Below are 24,228 nucleotides of genomic sequence, written 5' to 3'. Positions count from 1 at the left end.
GGAAGACAAAAAGCAAAACTCAGTGGATGTGCTTGTCCTGACCGACCATTTCACAAAGCTAGCCCACGCATTTCCATGCACCAATCAAACAGCAAAGCAGGTTGCTAAAAAGTTGTGGGACCGTGTATTTTGTGTGTATGGATTTCCTGAACGGATCCATTCGGATCAGGGAGCAAACTTTGAAAGTGAGCTCATTGCTGAACTGCTTCGACTGGCGGGAATATCAAAGTCTCACACCACTGCGTACCATCCCATGGGAAACGGGGGCACCGAGAGGTTCAACCGCACACTTGGCAGCATGCTCAGATCATTGCCACTGAGAGAGAAGAACAAATGGCCTGAACAAATACAAACATTGACTTTTGCATATAATGCAACAGTTCATGAGACTACAGGATTTGCTCCATTCCAACTCATGTTTGGTCGGGTCCCGAGGCTCCCTGTGGATGTGATATTCAAACAGGTGTTGTGTGATCCGGTGACTACTGATTACAAGAACTATGCCAACACACTCATGTCACATCTGTATGAGGCAGCTAAGATAGCTCAAGCACATGCTGTGGAAGAACAAGATAAGCAGGCAGAAGGGTACAACAGAAAAGTGAAAGGTACCCATCTGAACATTGGAGACAGAGTCTTGCTAGCAAACAAGGGTGAAAGAGGGAAGAAAAAGTTATCCGACAAGTGGAGTGCTACAGTTTACACAGTTGTTGACAGGAATCTTCAAACTCACACATACAAGTTGGAGGACAAGCAAGGTAACAAAAAAATTGTGCACAGGAACCTGATATTGGACATCAGCTTTCTACCTGTGGAAACAGCCCAGGATGAGGTCGCTGTTGTAGGAGCAGAGGAGGCACAAGGTCTGTCGGACTCCTTTGATGCTTCGGACGAGAGAAGTTTAGATGATGGAGATAATGCATGGGAGATGAGTAAATCGACAAACTGTGACAGCAATGTTTCTCTGGATCAAGACGTGTTGGAACCAGGCTTATCCAACCAGAGTCCTGTGACGCCTCACAGTGTGATGGAACTCTCAGGTGAACATGCTGATAGTCATGTGACAGACGGAGAGTTACAGACAGTGAGTCATGCTCACTCTACGGACACGGAGGTTCTTCCTGTAAATTCAGATGCTAACATGGACATGTGTCACCCCCCAGAGACTGACCAAGTTGTTAGGACTCGGGTGGGCAGGGTAAGCAAAAGGGTGAACAGACTCATTGAATCCACGGTTCAAAGACCTTTTGATCTTAGGGATTTGGCCAACTCTGTGAGCCAAAAATCCCAGTCCATTCTTACTTGGTTTTGAGCGAATTCATTTGTTTAGAGTCCAGTACCTGGACAGTTTGGAAGTATAACTGTAACAGAATATTGTTTTCCTCAAATATACATTCTGTATTGTGTTTATGGGTTTAAAGATGGCACAGAATTGTATGGTGTAAATGGCATCATATTGATCTGAGAAGGGCAGAGGCCTGATCAACCAAATGCTCCTTCGAAACCTGTTTTGTAGGTAGCTCTCAAGCTGAGTGCTGTACTTGGTTATGGCAACCCTGTGCTAAATTTTCATCAAATTTGTCAGTTTTCCATGTATTGGGATTGTAAACTTTAGACTGACTTGGATTTTGGTGAAATATAGGAGGGGTGGATGTAGCAAGTCTGTAAAAAAGGTGTATATTTCACCTCAAATCCATCTTCACTATTTATGTATATTTGTTTTTCTTAGTTTCTGAATTTTATTTTGGTGGTGACGCTTTTATTTTCTTGCTTCCTGTTTGGCGTCATGTCCTGTGTGTTCCCGCCGCTCTCCTCAGTTCGCGCCGAGCTGCGCTGGGGAGAGGTCTGTGTGGGGAGGCCAGAGCCCGGGAACTGCTGTGCTGAATGCATTTTTATTTTGAACAGAATAAACCCGCCTTCCTGCTACAAAACACCCTGGGTCCTCGACTGCTGGTTTCTTTCTTCACCTACACACACAACGCAGAGTACATACAACAGATGAGTCGGATGGAACCGGCTACACAATCACAGGTTGGTTGGTCACTTCAGCCTGTGAAGTGACCAATCTGGCTCAGGATGATTGACAGACGTAATTACCTGCAGGTGAAAACTGTGTTGGGAGCAGTGAGCCTGGTTATGATGATGATGATTGATTGTGTTTCCGGGGCGACCGGCTCTGTGCTTTAACATGAATGATTAATTCAGTTGTAATTACCAAGAACTGATGGACTTGTTATCTGTCAAACACTGAATCCAGAAAATCTGGAGTGCCGCCTGCTGGCTGGCTGCAGTACTGCTGAGAGTCATCCTCATTCAGCAGCTGGTTCTGGTTCTGGCTGGATCCAGATTGGCTGGTTCTGTGTCAACAGAACCAGCAACAAGCTTTTATGTTAAGTATGTCATCTTTAATTGCTGGGCAGTTATCTCCTTAGCGGCCCTGATATAGCTGTGCACTGATTGGTTGGGGGTCTCGTTAGCATCAGAGTGTTAACGAGTTTCTGAATGTTTACTCAGTTTTAGTCTAATTGTTTAATGGTTTGTTCCTTTGGCTGTGACCTGGTGACTGGTGATCATGTGACCTCACAGGGACAATTACAGGTGATGATGAGGAGGAGGATGAAGAGTATCTAGATGTTGGGTTTGTTCTCAGGATTTGAATAGATTTACTGCAGCTCAGTGGTTCCTCTCCTCTTCCTCACTCTTCATCTCTGTCGTCCCGTCAGCTTGTTGTAGCTGCAGGACTCTGAGTGCAGCGTCTGATTAGCTGCCAAGCCTTACAGGAAGTTGCTGTGATTGGCAGCTGGGAGGCTGCAGGAAGAACACAGACTGGGGGAGGGGGAAAGAGGGTGCAGTGTGTGTGTGTGTGTGTGTGTGTGTTGCAGCTGGATGTTGGGATGATCCCGTTGCTCCCAGGGGTCATCAGAGGAGGTTAACTGCTTCTCTGCTTGATCAGACAGTTTCTCCTGTTACAGAACAACTGAATCATCGTCTGTTACCAAAACCAGAACCTGGACCTGACTGGTCCAGTGAACCAGAACCAGGAAATGCTGCAGACTAGCAGCATTTCCTGAAACCTTTTCTGGAGTCTCCTGAGTCAGACTGCTGAAGCAACTTGTTAACATCTATCAGAGAGAGTTTAGCAGCTAGGAGAGCCCTGAAGCATTCTGGGAAATATCTCGGATTCTGTCTAATGTTGCCTCTGATCAGAGATGGTCTGTGTCTGCAAATTGAGATCAACAGGAAACTGCAGGCATAGTGAGTCTGGATCGACTTTTATTGATCACCTGCTCTCTAATTGAACATCAAACCGTCATCAAGCAGCAGGGATAAGAGACTGTGGTAACCATAGTAACAAGCCGAAGTTCTCCATCACCGACTCGGAGGCCGACACACTGGCTTTGGATTAATATGTTTGAATTGTACACTCACTGGCCACTGTATTAGGTACATTTTGCTAGTACTGGTTGGACCCCGTTTTGCCTTCAGAACTGCCTTAATCCTTGGTGGCAGAGATTCAACAAGTTACTGGAAACATTCCTCAGAATCTGGTCCATACTGACATGATAGCAGCACGCAGTTGCTGCAGATTTGTTGACTGCACATCCATGATGTGAATCATCCCAAAGGTTGAGATCTGGTGACTGTGGAGGCCATTTGAATTCAGTGAACTCATTGTCATGTTCAAGAAACCAGTCAGATGATTTATGACATGGCGCATTATCCTGCTGGAAGTAGCCATCAGAAGATGGGCACACTGTGGTCATAAAGGGATGGACATTCAGCGGCAATACTCAGGTAGGTTGTGGCATTGACACGATGCTCAGTTGGTACTTATAGGTGCAAAGTGCCAGGAAAGTATCCCCCACACCATTGCATCGCCACCACCAGCCTGAACCGCTGACACAAGGCAGGATGGATCCGTGCTTTTATGTTGTTGACGTCAAATTCTGACCCGACCATCCGAATGTCGCAGCAGAAATCCAGACTCATCAGGCCAGGCAACGTCTTTCCAATCTTCTCTTAAGCCTGTGCAAATTGTAGCCTCAGTTTCCTGTTCTTAGCTGACAGGAGGCAGCCGGTGTGATCATCTGCTGCTGTAGCTCATCCTCCTCAAGGTTTAAAGTGTTGTGTGTTCAGAGATGCTCTTCTGCATACCTCGGTTGTAACAACTGGTTATTTGAGTTACTGTTGCTGTTCTATCAGCTCAAATCAGTCTGGCCATTCTCCTCTGACCTCTGGCATCACCAAGGCATTTGGCCCACAGAACTGCCGCTCACTGGATATTTTCTCTTTTTCAGACCATTTTCTATGAACCCTAGAGATGGTTGTGCATGAAAATCCCAGTAGATCAGCAGTTTCTGAAATACTCAGACCAGCCTGTCTGGCACCAACAACCATGCCACGTTCAAAGTCTCTTAAATCACCTTTCTTCCCTGTTCTGATGCTCGGTTTGAACTGCAGCAGATTGTCTTGGCCATGGCTACATGCCTAAGTGCATTGAGTTGCTGCCTTGTGATTGGTTAACTGCTCATTTGCGACAGGTGTACCTAATAAAGTGGCCAGTGAGTGTAGTTTATTGTTCCAGGAGTGAAGCTGAAGGAATCCATGTTGTTCCCTCAGGCTGGACTGCTGTAGCTCTTACAATCAGGAAGTTGACAAAGTTAAAGTCCTTCAGGTTGTCGGCTCCTTCAGTCCACCAGTGTTAGGGGTCAGGGGTCAGGGGCTAGGGTCCTGTTTGGCTGAAAAAGAAAACGTTGTGAGCAGGGAATTTACATAACAGACGATTTTTTTACATGTCTGGTACAACAAAACCCACAGACCAGTCCAAGTCCACGGTCCGGTGCCTGGAGACGTCTGTCCTGAAAGCCTTTTCCTCCTGAATTTCTACTGGATCAGCCAACAGACATGACCTCACCTTTTACCTGCTGACGGGTCAGAACCCAACTGAGTGGTTCATTCTGTTTGTTGAGTTAACTTGACCAGAGATTGTTGTTGTCCTGCTGTGTGTGTGAGAGAGAGAGAGAGGCACTAACAGACTCACCTTTATAGGATCATTGAAGTCTGATCTTAATTGGACATAAAGCAGTCGTTCTGGACGTGAAGTCATCAGAGTTTAAATCTGTCAGACTGTCTAAAGGTCGACAGCAGCAGAGCTAAAAGCTAATGAGGGGGATAAAATCCACTCTGTTATGCAGTGTGTGTGAGAGAGAGAGAGAGGGTTGGTATCGGAGTGTGTGTCATTAGTTGGGCTCTAAACCAACATTAATGACACTCATAAAAGAAAAAGTGAGAGTTTTAATGTGAGGTGGTCATCATCCAGAGGGTGTGTGTGTTGTGACCAGAGGCTGGTCAGCTTGTCCCATTAATGACTCCTCCCACCTTAACGAGCTCGTTAAGACACACAGAGCTCCACCAATAAAACAGGTGCAGCCCAGCTGCTGTGACCATGACAACTAACCTTTCAGTCATGGATCTGTGGACTTAACTGGACTTCAGAACTTCTGAGTCCAAAGTGGCAAACAACTGAACACACTGATCAATAAAACTGATCAACAAACAGTGAGTTAACATATTTCATCAAAATTCTCACATTCCTTGAAATACGTTCTGTGGGGGAAGGATTAAAACTACTAGTGTTGTAGTTTCATATCGTCCACCAGGCGCTTAATCTGAATTTTTACATTATCAGACTTCTGATCTGATTGGCATTAAATATTGATGCAGACCCTGAAAATGATCCAAGTTTACCATCAGAGTCTATCTTAGATTGGCGGCCAACTCACTCCTGTCCTGCTGGCGGACCAATCTTTAAATGTAATCTCTGGCCTGAAGGTGGATTAGATTACTCTAAACATTTATTATAGCAATGCTTTAACAACTCATGACATTTCTCTGTCACATATTGGTTTCTCCATTTGTTGCTTCCTGACTTAATGCAGAACTCACACTTTGAAGCAGAATACTTGGAAAAAATGGGGCTCTGCATTTAAAGGAGTTCACCTGGGAAAATAGGGTGACGTACAAAATTACCCTTCATCAAGCTGGAACATTGTATTTTTCACCATTATTATATGATGAAAAATCATCAAATAATTTTTATGATTGTTAGATGATTATAATCTAATAATGATCATCTAATCTGGGAGAAATCCCAGATTAGATCTCAGTCCACTGGCCAAACAAAGTTCTGTTGAGCCATCGACTCCCAGCAGGAACCACTTAAATAAAATGGTTCTATTAGAAATAAAATATTTGACATCCTCCCAAACACAAACGCTGAAGAAGTGAATGTAACTACAGAACCGGATCTGACGGTTCTGATCCAGCTGAGAAATGACCAAAGTATTTGCTTCTTCTTGTATAGATATATTTACTCAGAAGGTTGATGCAGACCCTGAAAATGATCCAAGTTTACCATGGATCATTTTCCATGGTAAATGATCCATGGATCATTTACAAAATCTACATCAAGTGTACAATACTACCTTCTTTTTTTTTTTTTTTTTTTTTGTGAAAGCCCTTTTTTTACTGCCATAGTTTGTTTGTTTTATTTTTGTATTAGGCACATTTTTTTGTTATGACTTTTATTTTGAAAAGCTAGAGTAGGAAGTGCAATCCAGAATGTTCGCTGGGCACCAAAAGAAAGAAGCACACGATGTAAAGGCATATTAGCAAGTGGTTCCAATTAATTTAAGTTTAAGAATTATTTTTTGTTTTCGCTCTCATTTCTACCTCACAAGAACCAGCGAGGTACGTTTATATGTCATATCATTGTATTTGTGACACCGTGTCATTCGTGTTTGTTGCATTTTTAGTTCGATGGTGGTGGTGTGGCAACAAAAGTTACAAGAAGAGTTCATTAAAGCTGACTAATCACCAGCAGTTACGAGCTCTATTGACTCCAAGAGGTGGAAGTGAAACCCACCCACTCTCTCCATGTAACAACAGATGCAGTAATATATAACACTTCACATATTTTTGAAAGGCCAGAGTCAAGAGAAAAGAAATTCAACAAAAATATTGAATAAAAAAAGATAATTGAAATAAGACAGTAAAGATCAATACAAATCAGTCTCTCAGATCTAATCTGGTTAGAAGGTCCAGAAAGAGTCCAAATCCGGCTGAACTTAGCCAATGTCCCCGTATCGAGTGAAAACATGTTTCAGGAGTACAGCATGACAACAGGTCGTTGATCCAATGTTTCTGGTTTGGAGGCTCCACAGATTTCCAATTTTTAAATATACACTTTTTTGCTGCAGATGATGCTAACAAAACAAAGTATTTCTTGCAAGGATATAATTTCCAGGACGTAACATCTCCAAGTATCCAAATCCTGAGGTCAGCGTCTACAGAAAGCTCACAAACTGCTGCTGTTGTCTGAGTTACATTATTCCAGTAGGCTTTCCAGTGTATGCAGCTCCAAAGCACATGAAGATCCACTACACACATTTTACACCTTTGACATTTGGCAGTGATGTTGGCATTCAGTTTATTCAACCTGTATGGGGTATAATATATGCGGTGTAAAATATTAAATTGAATTTGTCTGTGTTTTGTTGATATTAATATTGTTTGAGATGAATTTAGTAATCTGCTCCAGTTTTTGTCATCGTATTTGCAGTCTGACTCCCATTTAGTTTTTTTTGGTGTCATAAGCTGGTGAGTAATCAAGAACAATTTTGTAAACACAAGAAATAAGTCCTTTTGTGGTGGTACGTTTAATAAACATGTTTCAGGAGAGTTTCCTCTGGTTTATTTGGAAATATCTCTGTTTGGCTTTTAATCCAGTGTCTGATCTGCAAATATTTGAAATAATTGTGCCTATGTAAGTCATAAAATTCAGATAATTGACTAAAGCTGGGAAAGACATTGTTGGTATAAAGATCGCCAACTGATCTAATGCCTTTTCTGACCCAAGTTTGTAATATTCCATCTGCTATAGGTTGAGGAATGTTAGGGTTCCCTTTAAGTGGTGTGTTAACCAACAATTCTGTTTAGATTTAAGAGGGCATGTAACTGAAGCCATGCATTATAGGTAGCTAAAATTAAAGGATTTGATGTGATTTTATCCATCAATCCAGGAAGGGGATAATTGCTAACGATGCAGATTTTAGTTCTTGTTGTTCTATCGAGACCCACCTGTTGGGTAAATTGTATTATTATCAACTATTTGTTATACTGTTTTATTATGTTCTTAGTTTATGTATTCTTAGTTTATGTATTCTTACTTATTTAGTTTAGTCATATGTTTTAAGGAATGTTTCTGTATTGTTAATCACTCTGGCTTGCTTTCTCAAAAGGCCTCTCTGAAGAAGAGCAGTGACAGCAGCTCTTCTCAGAACGGCCTGCTTTGACCTCTTAGATAGCTATAAAACCATCGCCGTGAAGATGTACAACTTGTCCTGCTTGATCCTGGGTCAGGAACTGGATAAGCTAGTGCGAGATAGATTGTGTTGTTAGTTAGCTATAATCTTGGCGCTGTGACTGTGTGATGAAGTGTCTTTTCCCCTCCCCTTAGAGTTACAGCGCTCTCTGTGATTAGGGATCCTAAAGACAATAAAAAGAGAGGGGCAGGCAAATGTGCTTCAGAGCAGCAGGAGATTTGTAACTGAAAGCACATCTCTGTCTGTTCTCCTCGCGAGTATTAAGAATCTAACTTTCTCTTGTCTTTCCTGTGTTATGTGCTGTGTTTAATAGGTGTCAACTCTGACACCACCTCACATCGTTACCATTTGAATGAATCCACATCCATAAAATACAGAACTGGGAGGCCAAGTAATACATTCTGAAATTTGGAAGATTTAATCCGCCTTTAGCATAAGGAGCCTCTAAAGTGAGAAGCTTAACTCTTGTGACCTTCTTTTACCATAAAAATACAGATATTGCTTTATCCAAATCTTTAAAAAATGTCATTGGAACTTTTAAGGGGACACATTGAAATAAGTAGATAAATTTAGGTAATATAGACATTTTAATTGTTTTAACTCTGCCAATCAAAGATAGTGGGAGATCAATCAATCGTTCCAGTTCTGCTTTAGTTTTATTAATTAATGACGTGTAATTCGTTTGGTAAATCTGATCATACGAGGAACTAATATTAATGCCAAGGTATGCAAGGCTGAGGGGCTGTCAAGAAAACTGGCATGGACTTGTTAGATCTCTCTAGGTACACGCAGAAAGCAGGGTAAAAGGCCTGAGGAGTGACGATGATCTTGTATTGATTTAAGATGATTAAAGAAATGAAATACAAAATACATAGTTGTGTAATAGTTGGAATGATTGATGTATTGTAATCACCATGTCTGTAATGTATGACTGAAATATATAATCTGTATTCATGATCTGCTGTAACCGTAACAACTTAGTTGGTATATATGATTTCAGATAATGGTAAAAAACAAATTGATTATGTTTTGAGTTAACTGTGTTTCAGGGTACATTATAAGAAGATTGCAGAGTTGAGCACAGGAAAATAAAAGAGTCACAAGCACTGAGCTGGCTGGGCGGGGGCCTCAGAACAAATTGCCAAAAAAGGTAATAACTACCAGATGGCCAACAGAAAAGAGAGAAATGTTGCAAAGGAGTTGCAACAGTCAAAAGAGGGAGGTTTGTGTATTACCAATTCAGGGTGGAACAAGGTTTGGGTGGGACGGGTGCTTTCCGATGAGATATTCGGGAAGAATGAGTCATAAGACCTCTCACATACACAACTGTGGGCCAAGAGGGTTTAAAAGCCAGCGAGCTGGGGAGGAAACTGTTCTTAGTCCGCGGCGCTGAAGGAGAATCAACAAGAGGACGCAGGCGAAAGATCAGCTTTGGACCACACCCTGGGACCGGGGGAAAAGTTTGAGACTTCTCGCCGCAAGGAAGGACAAGATCCGTCAGCCCCAGCCCTGGCCCCTGAATCGGACCGTTTCCTCTACCTCCACCCTACGATCTCTATTCAACAGCAGCAGACTTGGGGAAAAGACAAAGGTCACCTAGTGATGAAGATTCTGTTCGTCTAAAAGAGGTCGGACAGATTGACTTTGCTGCTTTTCCGGAAAAGGACTTTGCCCGGCTAGGACAGAGACTCTAACCAAGGACGTCTAAAGATTTCGGCTGCCAAGATCGACTAACATCGGGTGTGAGTTGCCCTGCCCCTAAAGCCTCGCTCAGTGAGATTAGTGACACAGGTTAGGGATAGAAATAAGATAGGGTATGGTTGATTGGGTTGATTTTATAATTTGAGATTAATACCTGTTACAAGTTTACAATTACTTTTATTAAATCTGCTTGTCATTTACCCCTGCTAAAGCTTGCTTAATAAAATATAATAAAAATAAGAATAGAGGTTGTGGACATTGAATTCAATTGAGTCACTGTTTGATGAGGGTTCTTCTGGTATAAGTAAAATCTAAATGTATGATTCTAGAAATTGGTGGCTTCGTACTTTCCTTTGGCGAGCAATAAATAATGGCCCTGGGACTTATATCTAAGTCACTAAATCCAATCTAGCCGATAACAAGTGCACGTTATTTTAAGGAGGAAAGCTACCGTTAACAGGAGTGGTTGTTGGAACTACGCGGCAGCTAGTGCTACTCTGTCGACTGTTTCTCAACTGAAAAGGGCCGTAACTTCTGGATCTGAAGGTAGTTAGAGCTAGACGAGTTTTCTCCGCCGCCAGTTTAAACAGAAATTCTCTAGTAAACCTGTGATAGGGTAAGACCCAGGTTTCAGGGATTTTCCGGACCTGTTAGACAGAGAACTGGTCAATAGTCAGTCAGTGGTGAGGTTAGGGCGTGGCTGGCTATTGCAGAACAACGAACAGGGCCTATAGTTACCGCACTTTTGTCTATCCTTTCCAGGTTTGGGGAGTAATGTTATTGTTGCAAGTTCTAAGGATTGAGGAAGTTCTGTCCTTTGGAATGCCTCTTTGGTCATATTTGTAATAGGGATAAATAATTTGCTTAAAAAGGTTTTGAAGTATTCAATTGGGAAGCCATCTGGCCCTGGGGCTTTATTATTTTGTAATGATTTAATAGCAAGATGGACCTCCTCTTCACTAATCTCACTATCCAGTATGTCTTTGTCAGTTGTGTTAATCTTAGGTAAATGTAATCGTTTCAAAAATGTATTTATATCTATTTTACCTTTGTCAAGCTCAGATTTATATAATGTTTGATAATATTCTTTAAATTCCAAATTTATGTCTTTTGTATTTTCTAAATGTCTACCATCTATTTGAATACTCTGAATACATTTTTCATTATCTTCCTTTTTTATCTGCCACGCCAGTAATTTGCTTGTTTTATTGCCAAATTCATAGTGGTGATATTTTGTCCTTGCCATTTCTGCTTCAGCTTTACTTTGCACACAGGTTGTCATATGAAATCCGTTTTTGCTTTAAAATGTTCAGTAATTCTGGTTGTTGTGTTCTTGAATGGTCAATTTCCAAAGTCCTTATATCTTTTTCTAGTTGAGAAATTTGTTCCGTTTTTTGCTTGTTTTTCTATGAAACATATGAAATAATGTGCCCCCTCATGTAAACCTTGAGCTCTTCCCATGTATTTGAATTTACTTCTAAATAGATATCAATTTTGGTCTAAGAAGATGTTCTCTGAACCTCCATCTAGAGGAAGAAACAGGATGATGAAATTCTAATTTCATTTGTTATGGTTATGGTCTGAAATTGTGGCTGCTGAGTAAGAACTGTCATGAGGTGGGGTTGAAGTGGTGAGGAGGTGGACGCTGAGACCCAGGTAAGATGAATAATGAAGAATTTATTGATGCAGCTCACAGTCCAACAGGCAGCACGGCGGAAGGTAGCACACAGCTAACACCGGTAGCAACTGGATAACGGACTGAATATACGAGCTAGGCCGACGCAGGACTTCACAGTTCTACTGCCGTACGACACTCAGACAAACTTACAATAGACATAGACACGACGACACAGATTAACGACTAGGACCCGACGAGGAACACAGACAACAGGTGGGTTTAAATACAGACGGGGTAATCAAGGGAATACGACACACCTGGGGAGCAATCAACAGGGAGGACAGAGACTCACAGGGAACAGGACTACACAGGGAAAACAGGACTGAACACAGAAGAACTCCAAAATAAACACACAGAAACCCAGGGATCATGACAAGAACAGGCTTTGATTTGTGACACAAGTGGGAATGAGGTCAAAAACATATCAATTCTTGAATATGAGTTGTGGATATTGGAATAGAACGAGTAGTCTTTGCTGGTTGGGTTACGTAAACGCCATGCATCCCCCAATCCCAGTTCCCTCATTCCCTGAGCTACCGCAGATCTAGATGGTGCAGCGAATGTAGGAGAGGAGCGATCCATGGGTGGATTTAGAACCAGGTTATAATCGCCGCCCAATATACATGGAGCTTCAACCGCTGCTAGTTTTAGAGTTAAATCTTTAAAAAATTCTGGGTTGTCTAAGTTTGGGCCATATAAAGATACAAGTATTACTCTGTATTTATTACACAGTCTATCAAAATTAATCTGCCAGCTCTGTCATTTTCCATATAATTTAACCGAAATCTGAGGTTTTTATTGATAAGCAGGGCTACATCTCTGGCTTTAGATGAAAAAGAAGAATAAAATACTTGACCAATCCAATCTCTGCATAACTTTAAATGTTCTACATCTGTGAGATGGGTCTCTTGAATAAAGGCGATGTCTGTGTTTTTCTTAAAGTATGTTAGAACTTTCTTCCTTTTAATGGGGTTATTAATCCCTCTAACATTCAACGAGATACAGTTTAGTAGTCCTGTCTTATTCATTTTAAATATTGTAAGAAAATATTCTGACTAAGTGACAACACGATATATAATTTGGAGCAACAAAAGGAGATCTCTGACCCTTGCTAAAAGTTTACAGGTTTCATTAATCACAAATTGAACCTCATGGAGAGTGTCCCACAAAACCCAAGAAAAAGAAATAAAGAAGAAAACCCACATTTAAATCCTAGTAAACAACAAAAAAACAAAAAACAAATTGTGGGTTAAACTCTGCTTCTAAACATTTGTTATCCTCAGCAGAGAACAATTTTTCTGAAAAAGAATAATACGATTGCTCCAACAAGAAAAAGACAAAAGGGAAAAATACTCAAGAGCTATTTTAACTCTACTTAACAAAATCTACCTGGTGTACAAGTGTTATAATCTAACACATATGTGCCTCATATGCTTTAGCCTTTCAGCATATCTAGTAATCATGGATTATCTTGTAAAACTTCATTTTACCGTTAACAGACTTGGAGCTGGTCATCTTGAAAAGGAAATATTGTCTCCCTCATCCCGAACAGCGGACAGGAAGGTCTCCACCTCAGACGGGACTGAAAATAGTTTAAATCCACCTCCGTGTCGGATCCTCAGTGTAGCTGCTGGCATATTCAATGTTTTTCTCCCGTAGTTTTTTCTTCACTTCGTTGAAAGCGAGCATTTTGCGTTGGATCCCAATGCTGTAATCCGGGTGAAATGAGACTCGATTACTATCCAACTGCACCGTTCCCTTGCCCCTGGCCAAATGAAGTACTTTGTCCCTGAAGTTCAGGAATTTCACGAGAATAGGTCCGGTCCGCTCCCACGGTCTCCCCAGGCGGTGTGTCCTCTCGATAGTAACCGGGGTTGTTCCTCCCCAAGGAGCCGCGGGATTACTCGTTCCACATAACCAACCGGGTCGGTACCTTCTGACTTTTCTGGGATGTTTATGATTTTGACATTTGACCTCCTGCTCCGGTTTTCCAAGTCGTCGGTTTTGTCCTTCAGGAAAGTTACATCCCTCTCCGTTTTTAGTAAACGTGCTTGTGCGTCAGCGTTAGCTCCAATTCTGGTCTCCATTTCCTGCACCTGTTCAGCCAGTGTTGATAACGACAGTTCTACTTTTGTTAGCGACTGCTGGATATTATCCGTTTTTTGAATAATATGCCCAGTGAGCTCTTCTTTCGATTCACAGATAGCCTTCATCAGGGATTTCAATGTTGGTTTATCTTGCTCAGTCGCCATCTTGTCCACGTGAGAGGACTCTCCCTTGAGTCGACGAAAAACTTCCAAAACCGGCTGAGTTTCAGCACCAGTTAGTCAGGCTGGAATAGTAAGTATTTGTCCACTGTTTCAGGAATTGATTCAGTATTTGGAGCAATGTAGTCATCAGTATAAAGGCATCACTGCTGAGGTCTGCCTGGAGCTCAGACACACGTCTGCCTGCAGTGGGCGCATCACGTGACTCGTATTTGCTTCTTCTAAACCTTCAACTTTCTTGTTGGACCCAATCAGAACCAGATTATTTAATGAAGTGTTTCCTTTGTATTACTGCCCCCATTTTAGATACAATACGATCATCTGTCCTTGGCTAACAGGTCAGAACCAGGTCAGAACCAGCAGGTCAGAACCAGGTCAGAACCAGCAGGTCAGAACCACAGGCTTTCAAGGAACCTCTGACTCAATCTGTCCTATTTATTTATTAACCCAGAGACGATTTAGTGACATTTAAAATCTCACAATCTTTCACAAGGCCAGTTGAAAAGAGTAAACTAAAATAAAACCCACTCATAAAAAGTTTTACACACCACAAAACATGAAAAGATGCTAAACTATCAGAAGATCTAAAACAAATCTAAACTTTTAAACAGTAAAATCAATCGAATTGTTTCACGAGCTTCTGGCCCCACAGAGTCAGAGAATGTCCTCAGCAGTGCCCCCTGCAGGCCAGGAGGCAGCAGCTTCACAGGATGTCTCATCTCCGGTCACAGTTAAACACCATCTCAGCAAAAGTTCTCTCATTTGGACCCAAAGGAACTCATCCAGACCAGAACAGAACCAGCTCTGAATCATGTAACCCTTTGGCCTCCTCTGGGATTCAGGATCAGCTGAGTGAGATCCGATCTGACTTCCAGGCATCCTGGGAACTTTATGAGTGGAAAGGAGGCACCATGAAAAAGGCAACCTGCCGCACATCGAAGAAACACCAAGAATGAAAGATGAAAGGAGGGTGAGGCTCGTGTCATCCTACGTTACCATGGAAACGCCTTATGGAAACGCCTCAGCAGCACTCATGGTCCCCCCACTGAAGGAGAAACAGCTTGATTCAGTACAGATCGTCCACCCAGCAGCTGGAACTGGTTTCCAGTTCAACATTCTGGGATCCTCTTCCTCATCTCTTCCTCCTTATTGGTCTGACCTTTCTACAGGTCAGAAGAGGCAACAACTGGACACTTCCTGTTTCATCACCGACTTCCGGCTCTGCGTCGTGACTGTGGCATCAGAACCGGCCCATTAGTCCTGATAACATGATTTACATTTCAAATGTACACAATAAGCAGGTTGGCTTTTCTACCCACAATTCATCACTGACTGACACTGGCAAGGTTGCTGCCACTGGACCAACCAGAACCAGAACCTCTCCACCCTGACCAGTCCATCAGCGCCAGAACCTCCTGAAGTCATCTGGATATCTGGTTCTGACCCGGTTCTGTTCCTCAGTGTTCTCCTTTAGAGTTTTGTGCTGCTGAGAAAAAGCTGGAAAATCCTTCATCCTACAGTGACTGTGTGTGTGGGTGTGTGTGTGTGTGTGTGTGTGTGGGTGTGTGTGTGTGTGTGTGTGTGTAGGTGTGTGTGTGTGTGTGTGTGTGTGTGTGAGAGACTCTGTGTGTCTTCTGATCCACAATCGCTGTAGTGCTTAGGACGGGCTCCAGGTCCGGGCCTGAAAACACATCAAACAGGTTCTGGAGAATCCTGGAAGGTCCTGGAGGAGCCGAGGGACGGAGACCGGTTTGGTCCAAACCAGCAGAACAAAGAGACGAGATTTCCAGAAGGCTGGAGACGATCCAGAGTCGGTTTATCAGAGGAGACGAGGAGGAGCCGAGGGAGCTGCTGCTGGAACACCTACACACACACACACACACACACACACACACACACACACACACACACACACACATATACACACACCTACACACACACACACACACACACACCTACACACACACACACACACACACACACACACACACACACACACACACATATACACACACCTACACACACACACACACCTACACACACACACACACACACACACACACCTACACACACACACACCTATACACACACACACACACACACCTATACACACACACACCTATACACACACCTACACACACACACGCAAACACACCTACACACACACCTACACACACACCTACACACACCCACACCTACCTACACACAAACACACACACACACACACACACACACACACACACCTACACACACACACACCTATACACACACACACACACACACCTATACACACACACACCTATACACACACCTACACACACACACGCAAACACACCTACACACACACCTACACACACACCTACACACACCCACACCTACCTACACACAAACACACACACACACACACACACACACACACACACACACACACACACACACACACACACACACACAGAGTCTTTCCTGCTGTGGTTTCCTCATATCAGTGTCGCTGTAACTCCACCTGCTGGCAGGAGGGTGAAATGCCAGAATATCAGAATAGATACCATTTCAGGTCAAAGGTCAGATGGTCTGAGTCCAGGCGAAGGAGATTGGTTCTGGTTCTGGTCCAGATCGTCTGCAGCAGAGTCTCTGGTAGGTGAGGAAGAGGAATGTCCGTGGGGATGAAGATTTTCCACTCGGGTTCCTTCGACATGAAAACGATGAGGAACAAGTTGGATCGGGGCGGGGCAGTTCCTCAGGGACCAGAACCAGAACTAAACACTGAAACACCAATAAGCACTCACCTTCATCCTCCTCCTCTTCCTCGGTTCTTTCGCTCCGTTGGTCCAAAAAGCTTCCGGCCTCATGAGACTCCAGACCCGTCCTCCCTCTGACCTCCACCTGCAGGTCTGGTTCTGCAGGTTCTGTTCACTGATCCGATCAGAACCGACAGGAGGAACCAACCAGAGCTGCTTCTGGATCCTCACCATCACCCAAGTGGGCCCGTCCTGTAGGTCCGATTGGGCCCGTCCTGTAGGTCCGATTGGGCCCGTCCTGTGGGTCCGATTGGGCCCGTCCTGTGGGTCCGATTGGGCCCGTCCTGTGGGTCTGATGGGGCCCGTCCTGTAGGTCCGATTGGGCCCGTCCTGTTGGTCCGATGGGGCCCGTCCTGTTGGTCCGATGGGGCCCGTCCTGTTGGCTCTTCAGTTCTCTTCCACCTGCAGCTGATGCCACTGATGTCACAGCGTCTTCTTTACGACCTTTGAATTCTGACTGCTGACGATTTTTTTTCGCCAGTGGGTCTCAGGACCCGATCTACGGGATGGGGCCCTCTGCCGACTTTGGGCCCCATGAGAGAATACTTTCCTAAATACAGAAGTTGGATTGGTCTCCATCATTGAAGCTCAGCAGGTTTCTACTTCCTGTAACTCGATGTTGGTCCCAAAGAAATTGATTATAACGTCATAATTTTCAAATAGTTGAATATTGTTTATGTTCTCAAAATTTAACTGCAGAAATTTTGCAGTTAAATTTCTGCAAAACATAAAAAAGAAAAGAAAAATCAACTTCACTGAAGTTTCTGGTTCAGTGAACTCTGCTGCCCTCTGCTGCACCGTCTGTGGAACTGCAGCACAACGCTGACCATTTATTACTCACGCTTTAGTTTTTATTCCTCTGACGTCATGTCAACAACTCTGAGGTCAAAGGTCAACAGGTCATAGCTTCCATCTTCGATCCTAACTAGAGACAAAAGTCAAAGGTCAAGGCTCTGCAGCCTTCAGGATCCAAACATCCATTTCTGGCATCAGTTAAATGACCTTATCAGGTTCACGACATTTAAATATTGTTACAGCAAGAATCAAAAGTAAGAAAATAAAAAGCAGTAAAACATACAAAAAAGACATCAAATATAAATCAATACATGATGGGAAGAGTACAGCAGTGAACTGACAGATGCTACAATCATCAGTGGCATGAAACAGAAATTCACCAACAGTCAGATTCCAGACCTACGGAGGCCCATAGGGGACATGGGGAGTTTTCTGTTCTTTTGCGTTTGTTACCGGCACCAGACCCCGGGAATCTGGGGCCAGTATCAAGTGGTGCACAGGCAGATGAATCCTGTGCAACCAGATCTGTGGATCACAGAGGAAGCGAGTCGTAACAGTGTATCTCTGGCAAGAGCTCCTTTATTCTGATTACAAAAAAAAACAAATAAAATACAATACAATTCAAATTCAATCGACATCCAGAGTTTCCACAAAGAAATAAAATAAAACAAAATTCACAAATAAAATAACATAGCAAAAAATGAAGAAAATCTAATCCTAAATTAACATAATCAAACTAAAAAAACACTCCGCCTGACGCACAGTGAACACCAACGTCTGTCAGTTATAACAGTTCCTAATCATTAACGTCGGACTGTTATAACCGTTACAGAGGTTATAAAAAAAGATCAAGCCAAGCACAAATAAGTACATCCTCAAGAGAAACAAAAACACCACATGTGTTATAACTGAATACTGTAAGCCTTTGTTACGGTGGCCATCTTACTTTCTGCTATTTCATCTCATTGTTTTATATCTTTTTCTTTAGGATAGAAAGGCATCACAAACCTCTGACATGAACAGAAACTTCCTGTAAGAAGGAAAGAAATAAAAATACATCCAATCTATTTGGACTGTTTGAATTATTATCATGTTGGGTTGGGGTTAGCATAACTCTGCTGCAAAGTAAGATGGCCGCCGTGAGGAAGGCCTACAGTTATAACACATGAACTGATCAGGACATTATTGCGAGACAACGCAAAAGGTTTTAAGCGAGGGATGTTTAAAGAGACATTGTTTCTTTCTAGATTAGGGTTAAATAAAGAAAAAAATATAAAACTATCCAAAGAGGATAGAAGCGTTGTCATGTGAGGCGTAGATATTTGTAGAAAATTTTGTTTGAAAAGCACAAAGTTATCAACCTGATGAGGAGAAACTAGCTCTAAGGAAATATCGCTGGTGCATTTAGTGTTTTGTTTTTTTTTAAGGTAAAAACTGCTAAAACCTGTCAGTTATTAAACTTGAAAACACATTAATCGGTCCACTGGCGACCTGTCCAGGTGACCCCGCCTCGAGCCCGTTGACAGCTGGAGAAAGGCACCAGCAAACCTCCAGACCCACATGAGGACATGGATGGATGGATTAATCGGGCCCTTATTGTGCTGGAGGGTCCACCAGCGGTTCTGGAGCCGCAGGTTGGAGACCCAGACTCAGAAACAGGCTGGTTGCAGCAGAGCGTTGGGGATTTGAGGATTTTGCAGCTATATTTGAATTTCCTTCGGAATGATGATTCACAGCAGTCGACAACCTAACCACAGAAGAAGAAAAGATAATTTATTTATCAGACATTAAATTTATCCTAAAGTCACTGATATGAAATAAAACTTTCATAAGTTTTGCTCCAAACTTTTTGAAATAAATAAATAAATAAATGAATAAATAAATAGATAGATAGATGTTTTATGGATGAAAGACAATTTTCTAAAAAAACTTGTTTGGACTGAGCAGAAATATAAACTCACTGATTAATTCTGAGTTTATATGGAAATGTAAACCAACGGAATAAAAACTATCAGCGGTTTTAATGTTATGAACAAAAACTAATAAACTGTTCTTTCCAAGCAGAACCGCATGTTTCCAACAACAACCAAAACCAACAGTCTTGAAAATCTTAATGAGCTTTAGGATAACCTATTTCTGAATTTATTTAATACTTACTGTAACTAATGTACTTTTTGTATTTTTGGTGTTGAAATACCTGCAATAAAGTTACAGATGTTTGGTTCCTTTTTCATAATTTCTTTAAAATTGTTCATTGACAATTTACAGTTGAAGAAAGTCCAACTGTGGATGAACATTTTCATGCATATTTATTTGTAATATTTTCCTCCCCATTTATTAATATTGCTTAATTAATATTATTTTTTCATTTGTTATAGGAATGGAAATATTTTGTTTCCTTTTCAGTCGTATGTTTATTCCATAATGTAAATGTGACGTATTGTTTTTTTGATTGTTCAATAAAGTTGTTTAAATAAAAATATTTGATGTGTTAATTTGATGTGATTGCTTTTACGTCACTGAATTGTTTCAAATATTTTTAATTGTGAATTTAACTTTTTCACTGTGCCAATCTCGCGATAGCTTGTCTAGACGTTAATTGGCTTGCTCTAATTTGAAATCTGAGCAGTCATGGAAAAAGAAGTTACAAAGGCTTCTCAGCGTCACGTATCAAGCTGACAGAAAGAAACTTCCGGCACAGTCAGACGGGTTTCAGAATAAAAGCATCGAGTTGAATAAACTCCAGTTGTGGAATACTGGCTGTATTATTATTATTGTGGGCTGTCTTTTAGTGTTGGGGTGAAGGAAGATAAACGGGAGGGCAAAGCTCAGAGCTCAAGAAATTATATTAAACTATTAAACAAGTGGCTAAGCAGAAAAGATGGCTGGATATTAAAACAGTTTAATATCCTTATGGATCAGTTGGCAAAAGAAAGCTGCAGCAGCTGCCAGGACAAGACAAAGGCTCTGGAGGTTGCCATTCTGCACGTCCTCACCACCAGGGGAGGGAGTAGAGCTCCCAAACTTAATACTCCAGTACAGTAATACTTGTTCAAAATAACTTTATTCAAGTAAAAGTAAAAAACAGCTTTCGAAGACTCAAGTAAGAGTAAAAAAAAAAAAAAAATGCTTCCGGCTTGCGCCTTAAGCGCTTTTATTGTGAAGGTAGGCGTCATTTCCGTACCCGAAGTGTGTGATTGCTGTAAACTTAATGTTGCCGGTCAGCAGAAGGTCGGACAACAACAGCAGCAGTGTGTTTGCAGCTGGTTACTGGTTAACTGGTTAATTGGGTCCCGAGTTAGTTTACTGGGAGTTGAACCGGAAGCTGCTCGGTCGGCCGGTCAGTTTGGGCTTTACAGGCCGGAAACAGTTTGGAGCTAACAGGCTAACGTTAGCATGCAGGGAGCTAACTTGCTGAAAAGGAAGGGGGCGGAGCCTTGGATCTGCCAGCAGGTGAGAAATACCTGGAGGAAGATGAGGAAGAGGAAGGTTAACAGGAAGAGACTAACTCAGCTGTAAAGCTAACTAGTCGGTGGTTAATTTAAACTAGTTGTTTATCAGTCATTATGATGTTTTCACTGCTGTTTTCCCTTCTCTGGCCTTTATTATGTTCTGGTACCGTTTGACCCTAACCCTCCGAACTCATGGTACTGAGTCGGCTAGAACATTCAGCTGATGGACTCCAGTTAGTTATCAGAGGAAACACAAAGGTCAAACATGTATTTATTTATTTCGAACATGATGGAAGTATAAAACATACACATGAACAATGAAAGAAAAGACATGTTTTTTGCACCACAATAATCTTAACAATAATTTTATCTTGCTAGAAAAAGAGTAGGAAGAAGTAAGAAACTTATGAACTCCTCCCTCATAAACTCACACAATATTTTCAGATGGACCCTCATTATTATTATTAATAAACAAGGTTAATTAATTTCCCATTTTATCTGGGTTAATCAAGTGGTTGCTAATCGACTAGTCGATTATTTACTCTGCAATGACTTTTACGGGGCCAGTCCATTAGTCGCAATCACATAACAAAAATGATTTTTCCAAGAAAGTGAACAAGGTGAGTTCGTCAGACAGCTCAAATGCATAAAATTTTAATTTACCAAAGAGAAACTAAAAATTCCAGTAAGGGAATAGAGGCGCTGCGCGGTGGTGCAGCGGTTAGCGTGGCGCCCCGCATAGACAGACCGGGTATCTGGAGTCCGACTCCCGTCCTCTGTTCGCTGGGCCCAGGCCTCTGTCGGATTGCTGTCAAATAAAGGCAACTAGTGCCAGAAACATTTTACTAAAAGTCTACCGGAGTAATGTGGGGCAACGCGGCATGATGATCAGCGTCGCTCTGCGTGTTGAAGCTTCCAACCTGGCAGCTTTACGCTCTTCTAAAATACGTCTAACGTCTGGAAACAAAGTCCAAGCTTTTTCTTGCTCTTTTAATTCCTCCTTATATTTCCCTTTAAATTGTAATAAATTCTAACTTTGTTTTAACCCCTCATTTAACTTGTAATTTTTCACCATAAATTGAAATACAAAATCTCTGCGTAAACTACAAATTCTTACGTTTGAGTTTAAGTTTTATCCTTATTCTCTTTCATAAACATGCTCTGTATGAGCTCAGGTAGCAGTTTATTAGATGCCTTAAACATAATTTGAGCAATTTTAAATTCCACCAGATCTTCAAATTTAACAGTTCTAGATTTTAAGAATAACGGGTTTGTGTTCTCATAATAACCAACATTATGGATGATTCTAATGTGACTAGAATATTGGTGTTGTCAGCAAATAACACAAATTTTAATACATTAGACACTTTGCTTATGTCGTTTATATACAAATTAAATTAAACTGGTCCCAGTACTGACCCTTGAGGAATCCCACATACAATCTCCAGACAATCAGACTCAATATCTCCCATCAATGACATGAATGAATTTAACAAATAAAATGAACACATGAATACAACTTTTAAAAATTTGGACCATGAGCATTTTTCAAGCCAGATGTTGAAAACTCATCATGACCATATATGGTAACAGGAAGCTGAGGCCTGTCCTGGTGGCTGTTGGAGGTATTTGATGGATCTTTCCAGGGTAACAATAACTGTGACAGGGTTAGGGGAATATGGAAATAATAACAATAATAATAATAATGTTCCAACAATAACCTCAGAGCCATAGGGCAGCTGGCTGGTCCTGCCTCTGTGCTGCCCCCTGTTGGTGACCTGAGGCCAGTGTTTCCTCTCATACTGTTGAAATAAGAGTCAGAGTCTCTTAATGATGAATTTTAAAGCTGCATATGAGGAGCTTTGAATGGCCTAATCAAAATCCAGGCTGATAGAGGTGCTGTCAGCAGGTCGTGAATGCTGGGGAACCCTCCAATGTGCCTGAGTGAGTTGGAGAACATGTGGAGCAGGACTCAGAACCGGTTCTGGTTCTGACCCGTGTTGGCAGGAAGCGGTCAACACATCTGCATGGAGTAGATCTATGCCTTCACTGGCAGCGCCACCCATACTGGGCCTGATGATGTCACTGATGATGATGATGATGACCTTTGGTTTCAGAAGCGGATGTGTTTGGAGGCGGAGCTCCAGATAGCAGAGTATCCAATGGAAATGTCCCATGGTGTGCCTGTGACCAATCAGCAGCAGGAGCAGCAGGTGCGTGCCAGTTGCCATGGCGACAGCTAGTTAAACAGACTGCTCCGGATCAGTTACCATGGAAACCGAGGCAGAAAACTTAATAAGAGGCTTTGTTGAACATCGGACTGCCATGAGAACCTGTTAACATGTTCTGGTCTGCAGGTCGGATTGACCCGGACTGAACCTCAGCGCCGCTGCCCCCGCTGTCTGGGAGGAGAATCGGTAAGAACCCGAATCTGGTTCTGGTCAGGGAGGGTCTGACCTCAGATGCCTGTGATGTCATCAATCAATCAATCAATCAATCAATCAATCAGATGTGAGCTAACAGGTGATGTTAAACATGATGATTCCAGGGTCACATCAGCCACATGCTGGGTCAGTGAGAGGAAGAGAAGGAGGAGCTCAGAAACCGTCCAATGACATGTCTGTCCATCCAGTGGAAGAACCAATCAGGTGCCTTTCTGTCGGTTTCCCAGGAAGTTTTATCTGGAAACTCGACGTTCCCTCAAAGACTCAGTGAGCGATCACCCAGCGTCGCCATGGAGACGGGTCAGTCAGCACCTTGTGACGGTGTGTTCAGGGACACTCTGCTCCTATGTGTCTCTGAACACACCTGATTCCTGACTGGCTGACTCAGACTTGGCGAGGCGTTCGCTGCCATCAGGGCTTTTCCCGACTGCAGACGCTTTCTTCTTCTGTGGTGTGGAACTGCTCCCGGCGTTAAAGACTTTAATCCATGTCTTCCTGGTCATGTTTACTAGTATCATGAGAGGCTTCTATATTTTTAATTCAGATCTCACTGAATGTAAGATAGTGTCCAGCTGACATAATTTCCTGCTCCAGGCTGACCAATCAGAGAGCAGCTTTTGTACTGTAGACGGATTTTAAAATAAAACGTCTGTGAACGGCTCTGGTGTCTGATTGTCCCTCGGTCAGGTGACTACAGGTGAGCATTGCA

The 24,228-nt window shown here is 42.3% G+C and overlaps 1 long non-coding RNA gene across 1 annotated transcript; it reads left to right on the top strand.

Moving 5' to 3' along the window:
* The first annotated feature begins 20,699 nt into the window (after nucleotides 1-20,699).
* Nucleotides 20,700-24,179, top strand: LOC148153542 (uncharacterized). Its single transcript, XR_015766383.1, has 4 exons — nucleotides 20,700-21,076; nucleotides 23,193-23,288; nucleotides 23,433-23,492; nucleotides 23,624-24,179. It is a non-coding gene; the product is annotated as an uncharacterized LOC148153542 (long non-coding RNA).
* Nucleotides 24,180-24,228: the final 49 nt, after the last annotated feature.

This window comes from Poecilia mexicana, unplaced genomic scaffold (genome assembly GCF_051168715.1).
Source record: "Poecilia mexicana isolate PSO_F unplaced genomic scaffold, ASM5116871v1 scaffold_19, whole genome shotgun sequence".
In the NCBI taxonomy this organism is placed as follows: Eukaryota; Metazoa; Chordata; class Actinopteri; order Cyprinodontiformes; family Poeciliidae; genus Poecilia; species Poecilia mexicana.
The sequence above is the reverse complement of the archived record's forward strand: the minus strand, read 5'-3'. Positions and strand labels throughout refer to the sequence as shown.